Genomic DNA, 7,500 nt, shown 5'->3' with positions numbered 1-7,500 from the left:
TGTGTGTGTTCCGGGCTGCCACCGCCTCAGGGACAATGTCATAAATTAGTCTCTTGGCGCAGCCACCTAATTTAGTGATCTCACCGGAGGGCTGGCACTTCATTCAGAGTTTGGGAACAGCAACACGGTGCTCGGAAAATCTGAGTCCATTCATGCTTGCAGTCTGGCTGCGAAACAGCTGGGGTTCTTGCAAGCCATAGGTTAATGGCAGGGCTGAAGTGGGGCGGTTCTGCCATCGAAAAGGGCAATTGGCCCTTATTTGTGGGGCTGGCTTCCTTTGGCAGGGAGAGCTCCCAGGGACAGAATGCCTTGCGATACATTAATAATAATAATAATAATAATAATAATAATAATAATAATAATAATTTATTATTTATACCCCACCTATCTGGCTGGGTTTCCCCAGCCACTCTGGGCGGCTTACAACAGAATATTAAAATACAATAATCTTTTAAACATTAAAAGCTTCCCTGAACAGGGCTGCCTTCAGATGTCTTCTAAATGTCAGGTAGTTGTTTTTCTCTTTGACATCTGGTGGGAGGGCGTTCCACAGGGCAGGCACCACCACCGAGAAGGCCTTCTGCCTGGTTCCCTGTAACTTGGCTTCTCATAGTGAGGGAACCGCCAGAAGGCCCTCGGAGCTGGACCTCAGTGTCCGGGCAGAACGATGGGGGTGGAGACGCTCTCTGCCGCCTGTCTCAATGCCAATCTCTTTTTTCGTCTTTCCATCTTCCGCTCCCCTCGATCATTTCTTGCCACTGAGCCTCACAGACGTCCTGCATTTCTGAATCAGCCGCTGTCCTGAAATGTCCACTGGTGGGACTCAGAGATGGAGAGAATTCATGCATTTCACCAAAGGTCATAATAATAAACATATGGGGAAGAAACACGCAGGGAGTTCATTAGCGTGTTTCAGTCGTGAAAAAGGAACATTTCAAAGCTATCATTAGGAAAGGAATCGAAGCTGCCAATATTCTTATGCAAATCTACGGTGCAGCCACATTTAGAATATACTGTGTAGAGTTCTGGTGGTCTACACCTGCAGGACACCTGCAGGACACGCAGGGTGACTTGATTCCTCAAGGCTTTCAGATGCTAAGTGAGCTTCTCTGCGCATTTTGACAATTTGTTTTTCAAAGCTCAGGCTTAATGGACGAGGGAAGCATCCGGCGTCTGCAGTCCTATAGGTGAGTTCCATGTACTGGCAACCACACGGTTTGCATTAATAAATCAAGCCCAAAATTGAAGGGAACAACCTGTTCTTCTGCAAGATGGAGGAGGAGGGGGAGAAGGAGGAGAAAATCCGCCTGACATCATCATTTGATGTGGTGCCAGGGCAGTTGTGCCCATATCCCTGCCTCCTTGCCCTGCTTCTCCAGGGGTGCTCTGGACCCCGCACTGCCACCTCCTCCCCATTCCTGAAGCTATTTTGAACATTGTTTAGCATCAGTGAAGCAACCAAAGTTTCTATGGTGGGAGACCTTTCAAAACCGCAGAGAAAAACTGGACAAGCCATCCGATGCAAAACACAGCAACCTCAGAAGTCTCTGCTCCTGCAGTATTTTAAGAATTTCTAGGCTGACTTCCTGCTTCTGCCACTCAAGGTGGCTCACAAGAATAGTTAACCTGTGGAACCCCCTGCCACAGGAGGCAGTGATGGCCACCGACTCGGATGGTTTTAAAAGAGGACGAGACCAACTCATTCACGAAGGAAGTGGCTATCTACAGCTACATGTAGAAGCGCTTTCTTTTATCTGCCTTGTCTTTTATTTCTCCAGAAATGCACCTAGGCTTCCTTCAAAGCCACAGCTGCCTTTCCTGGAGGAGAACACAAACATACACCCCAATTCTTTGGTTTTTGCACTTTCACGCCGGGAACTCTCATTCTCGCAGCTTTATTTCAGCCTCGTATCCGTGCCAGCAGAGGGCGCCACAAACGCAGTGCTTGCACAACCACTCAGAGGAGGGGAAAATATCAGAGAAGGATGAGGAAGGCGAGGAGAGCAGTCGGAGGAACGTGGCTAGCTCAGCCCCAACGAAAAAGTTTTGCTGGGCCAGTTGCAAACTGACCGCGGTGCCTTTGGCCAAAGAGCCCGGCTCCCTCTGACGCCTCCTCCCCCCATTGCCTGTTTATACCACCGAGACGGCCATCTATCATCTCCAACCCTGGCACGCTTTCGCTCCACTTGCCGGGTCGGCATTAGTACACGGCAGCCTTAAGTGACACCGTGACCTACTTTTCCGTCTCGCCGAGCACTGCAGTGGTAGCATGCAGCACACAGCCTCAGTCGGCGCAGTTCTCGGGCGGATCTGATCTTTTTTTAAAAAGAGAGAGAGAGAGTTAAAGAGCTCTGGCGAGATGTAATAGGGCCCTTTTCAAAAATTCATAGCTCTTTGCAAGAGGTTGCTCGAGGTAAGGTCTGCTCAGAGGACCACCAGAAGATGCCAACGAGGAGGAGTAGGAGGAGGGGAGAGAGATGGTGGAAAACCCAAGGCCTGGTGTTTTTCGGAAAGCAAAGGTCCTCGCTTGCCAAGCATCAGAAGAACGGGCCAAGCAGGCCAGGAGCCTGTCTCCAGCCTGGGTAGCCAGATCAACACCGTAAAACGGAGAAATACGAGGTGCCCACCGACCTTCCAGTTGCCCCTGTTTACCAGGAAGTGTCTCTATTTTCGGCCATCACCTTTTGGGAGCTTCATGCAAGCACGCGGCCTCAGCACGCACATGCAGGGCGGGCTTCGGGTTTTGCCCCAGTCACCAGGGTCTCCAGAAGTCAAATATCACATGTTGGGGGTACAGAGGGCTTCAAGAGGTGGTACCTGCTGGATGGCAAGTCACCCAACCTGTCCCCATGAAACGGTGGGTGGGGTTGCACCTCCTAGGAACATAGGAAGCGGAGATCAGAAGAGCCTGCTGGATTGACCAATGGCTCATCTAGACCATCATCCTGTCCCTATAGTGGACAACCATTTCAAAAGGAGGTTCAGATGGTGGCATCGAGAATGGGCGTTTTCTGCAGCGGCTCCCCATTGGTGGAATGCTCTCCCTAGGGAGGTTCAGCTGGGCTGGCTCAGTCAGTAGAGCACGAGACTCTTAATCTCAGGTTCATGGGTTTGAGCCCCATGTTGGCCAAAAGATTTCTTCCAACTCTACAATTCTGTGATGACCTCTGGGATAAGTTCATACCCTTCAACATTCCTCCCATGAAGATAGGGAGTTTCTATTCTATATCAGTACTGTTGCTAGTTGTATTTATTGCTTTTGAGGGTTGCCCACCCCCCACCCCAGGCTTCCCGAAATAAAATGCATAAATCCAGAGATTTCTGTGCTTAAAATACTGCCGTTTTATGTGTTTCCTCTTATAACTTGAGCAGGAGGAAATGCACAAGCAGTTATACTGATGTAGAATAGAACGTCCCTATTTTCATCCGAGAAATGTTGGAGGGAGTATAGGTTTAGGTGCCAGGCATGAATGTACCTCCATAACCAGTCCTTTGGCTTTTAACCACCAAGTGGATGGGATGGTTTTTTTTAAAAAAAATGTATTTCTCTTTCCTCTTGGTTTCAACGTATCTAGGTGGGGTTAATTGTCTATTTGTTTGGTTTTAAGTCACATTGGATTGCCCTGGGCAAGATAAACCGACTGACAACTTTAATAAATAATTGCAATAACCTAACCATATGGTATGCCACTCCCAGTGACTGCCTGATCTTTAGTGACGACCAAGAAAGTTTGGAAACATTTAAACTGGCTCGTGAGAAAGCTGTCATTCTGAAATGGGCAAGGAGCAAAGCAGAGAGCTCTTGTGCCCGAATCCTACTTGTAGGTTTCCCATGGGCAACTGCGAGAACAGGATGCTGGACCAGATGGGCCATTGGCCTGATCCAGCGTTGTCCTTATGTTAGGGTGTTATTCTGCAAAATCCAGCCAGACCTTTCTAGCTCCCGTGGGGCTCCAAGTAAGTGGACTCACACGCTTTGGGCCATGCATTTCGAAAGCAGGGCTTGCGAGCTGCAAGCACAGGATTTTAGGCTCCAGGCTGACCCTCGGCGATGGTCTAATTAAAGAAATGAAATGGCCTCGGACAAGACGTCCCTCCTTCTCCGCCAAGAGGCTCCAGCCTGCCCCAGGCTCACCCTCTGGTCCAGGGCTGCTTCTCTCTAATCGCTGCAGCAGCAGCAGCAGCCCTCAAGCAGAATTGTGCTCCTCTTGGGTCGAAAGAGAAGCTTTCAGGGTTGTCTCTATGGAGGCCTTGTTTGCTTTCTTTCGGAGCGGTTTGGCCGTGCAAGGCAAGTTTGTTTCCACAGCTCGTTTGAGCAGGAAGACACGGTGGATTTTTGCCTGGAGTCTGGGTCACGCTGACCTTGTTTTTCGGGAGGGAGGGGTGCTCCGTTCTGTGTACAGCGTTATTTTCAAAAAAAAAAAAAAATGTTTGCAGCCTCCAAGATGGCTTGAGCCCAGGCCAGCAGCTCCGCGGTGCTACCGATTCCCCCGAGCGCCACGCAGAGCGAAAGGCACGTTCCAGGCCGCCCCGCTAAACAAATCCAAACTCGTAAGGTTTTATAGCTTGCTAAAGCAGCAGAACAGCAAAGCTTTCTCTGTTCATGTGTATATAAGGAGGGCAGCCTTCTCCCCGCATACCTTGGCAAATCTGAGAGAGGGAGGGCTGCTCCCTCCTTGGCTCCACAGGGACTAGGCACTTGACAAGAGTGTCACATGGTTCAGAAGGCACTGCTGTCTGTCACATGGGGCACAAACTGAACTGTTTTGATTTCCCTTTTTCTTCTCCCCGGCCTGCTAATTGGAACTGGCCTTCGGCATGCATAACTGCGCCGGGCTGCAGCCATGCAGACATTTAGGCCTGGGGCAGGAATGGCTTGAACCCAGCTGTGCAATGTACTGGAAATCGCCACAGGGGACAGCTGCTTTCGTTTTGGCATCCCGCTTGCCAATTTCCCACAGGCAACTGCCCCACTGTGAGATGCTGGATTAGGCCCACTATACCTGAAGGATTGTCTCCAGCCCCATCATTCTGCCCGGACACTGAGGTCCAGCTCCGAGGGCCTTCTGGTGGTTCCCTCGCTGTGAGAAGCCAAGTTACAGGGAACCAGGCAGAGGGCCTTCTCAGTGGTGGCGCCCGCCCTGTGGAACACCCTCCCATCAGATGTCAAGAAAATAAACAACAACAGTGGTACCTCGGCTTAAGAACTTAATTTGTTTCGGAGGTCCGTTTTTAACCTGAAAATGTTCTTAACTTGAAGCACCACTTTAGCTAATGGGGCCTCCCACTGCTGCCGCACCGCCGGAGCACGATTTCTGTTCTCATCCTGAAGCAAAGTTCTTAACCTGAAGCACTATTTCTGGGTTAGCGGAGTCTGTAACCTGAAGAGTCTGTAGCCTGAGGTACCACAGTATCTGACTTTTAGAAGACATCTGGAGGCAGCCCTGTTTAGGGAAGTTTTTAATGTTTAATGCTGTGTTGTGTTTTTAATATTCAGTTGGGAGCTGCCAGGAGTGGCTGGGGAAACCCAGCCAGATGGGCGGGGTATAGATAATAAATAATAAATAAAATAAATAGGTGGGCCATTGGCCTGATCCAGCTGCCTATTCTTATGCTCCTAACTTCAAGGTTGGGCTACCGCAATGCACTCTGTGTCGGGCTGCCCTCGGGGTCGGTCTGGAGGGATGCAGCTTATGCATAACGCAGCGGGAGGTTGTGGGGGGGAGCTACCCCCAGCATATGACACCTTGCTAGCAGGATTTGGCCGGGCTGGCAATGTGACCCCTGACCAAGTTCAAGGCATTGGTACTAAGGCTGCCCCTATTCTGTGGAATAGCATTACATTCCTTGCAATGCTAATAATAATAATAATAATTTATTATTTATACCCCACCCATATGGCTGGGCTTCCCCAGCCACTCTGGGCAGCTTCCAACACAATATTAAAATAACTTTCCTTCTGCCTGGAGCATCCTTCCTTTTGCATGTGATAGAAGATGGACATGACCTCACCTGTCCAGGTAACAAAAGGACGAATCACGCAGCAACCTCCCCCCTTTTTTATTTCCTTCTTTGTTTGACCAGCTTTTAGCTCTCAGCCAGCAGAAGCACTGGGATTATTCCCCCATGTGGGGTACATCCACATGTATATATTTGTAACTAAGTCTGCCTTCAAGAATCCGGCTGTGAACTGATGTGAGTAAACCTCTTTTATTGACTTTGAATAAGATTCTGGCGTCTTTATTCTTTTAAGGGGGATTCAAGGGAATGTACCAGGAACGCACAATTCAATCTGAGACAGACTGAATTGTATAGTAGTGAGAGGCTCACACGAGCCTGCAACCAGCTATCTGCTGTGCATGTAAAAAGGGGAATGTAAACTCTGCTAAGTTAAGGAACTTGCTAGCGCAAGTTAGGAAGGATATTAATAAACAAAATAACCTCTCCTGTCACCCTGAACATTCCCACAGGGGGGAGGTTCCAGCATTGCAGAAGTCCTAAAGTTCACTGCAGGGGCTTCCTCCAGCAAAGCAGCCTATTGTCCCCAGTCGTGCCTACTCCTCTATTCCTTCAACAATTTTTTCCCTTTTACTTCCTCAGCCCTCAAAGAATGAGCAGAGTGCTTTTTCCAGTCTACTTGTGCAGGTGTTTTGCTCACGACTTGAGCATGTGTTTTTCTGTCTTATCATTCCATTGCACGCCGACTGAAGGAAGACCTTCAAAACAGAGATTTGCATGCAGTGATCTTGCCGTCGGAGTCCTGCTTGGGATTTTCACAGATGGGGCACCGTCGCTGCAGTTTGAGTGATTGAGACAGTGCCAGATTTACGTATAAACTAAACAACCTATAGCTGAGGGCCCTACTCTCTTGAGGGCCCACAAAAAATTAAAGGGAAAAAATATGGATGCACATTTCCAAAATATAAGATAAAAATAAAATAAAACCTAATACAGCAACAGTGTTTTGTGTTGTGTAGGCTCCTAGGATGTAAATAATGGGCCCCACCTGCTAGCCTGCTCCCTCAAATATCACTGGTTTGCTCATTTCTATATATAGGGTGCCTACATTTTGCATGTGCAAATGGCTTTAGATACCTATTAGGTCCATAAATTACCATATAGTGTATATTCAACACAAAAACATTGACAATTTGTTGTTGACCAAGGAAGCTGGACATATAAAGGGCCCCATTACCTTCTGTAGCTTAGGGACTCATCAAACCTAAATCCGGCCCTGGATTGAGAGAAACGCTACAACACTGTGAGGGATGTGAATAATCTGTGGATTATCCTTTAGCAATAAGTCTACTTGTACAGATTCTTTTTTCTTTTGGACAGAACTTTGGTTCTGAGACATCCCATATCGCACTTGAACATGGTTTTGGCATTGCATACATTATGTAAAGGCTATATCTAAAGAAACGGACCCTTAGTGGAATAGAAATGTCTTGTTTTTACATTCTGCCTTTCAGAAGTTCTATATAATTGCTTACAGAGTTA

This window comes from Podarcis gaigeae (assembly GCF_964106915.1).
Source record: "Podarcis gaigeae genome assembly, chromosome: 5".
Classification (NCBI taxonomy): Eukaryota; Metazoa; Chordata; class Lepidosauria; order Squamata; family Lacertidae; genus Podarcis; species Podarcis gaigeae.
This window is presented reverse-complemented; position numbering follows the sequence as displayed.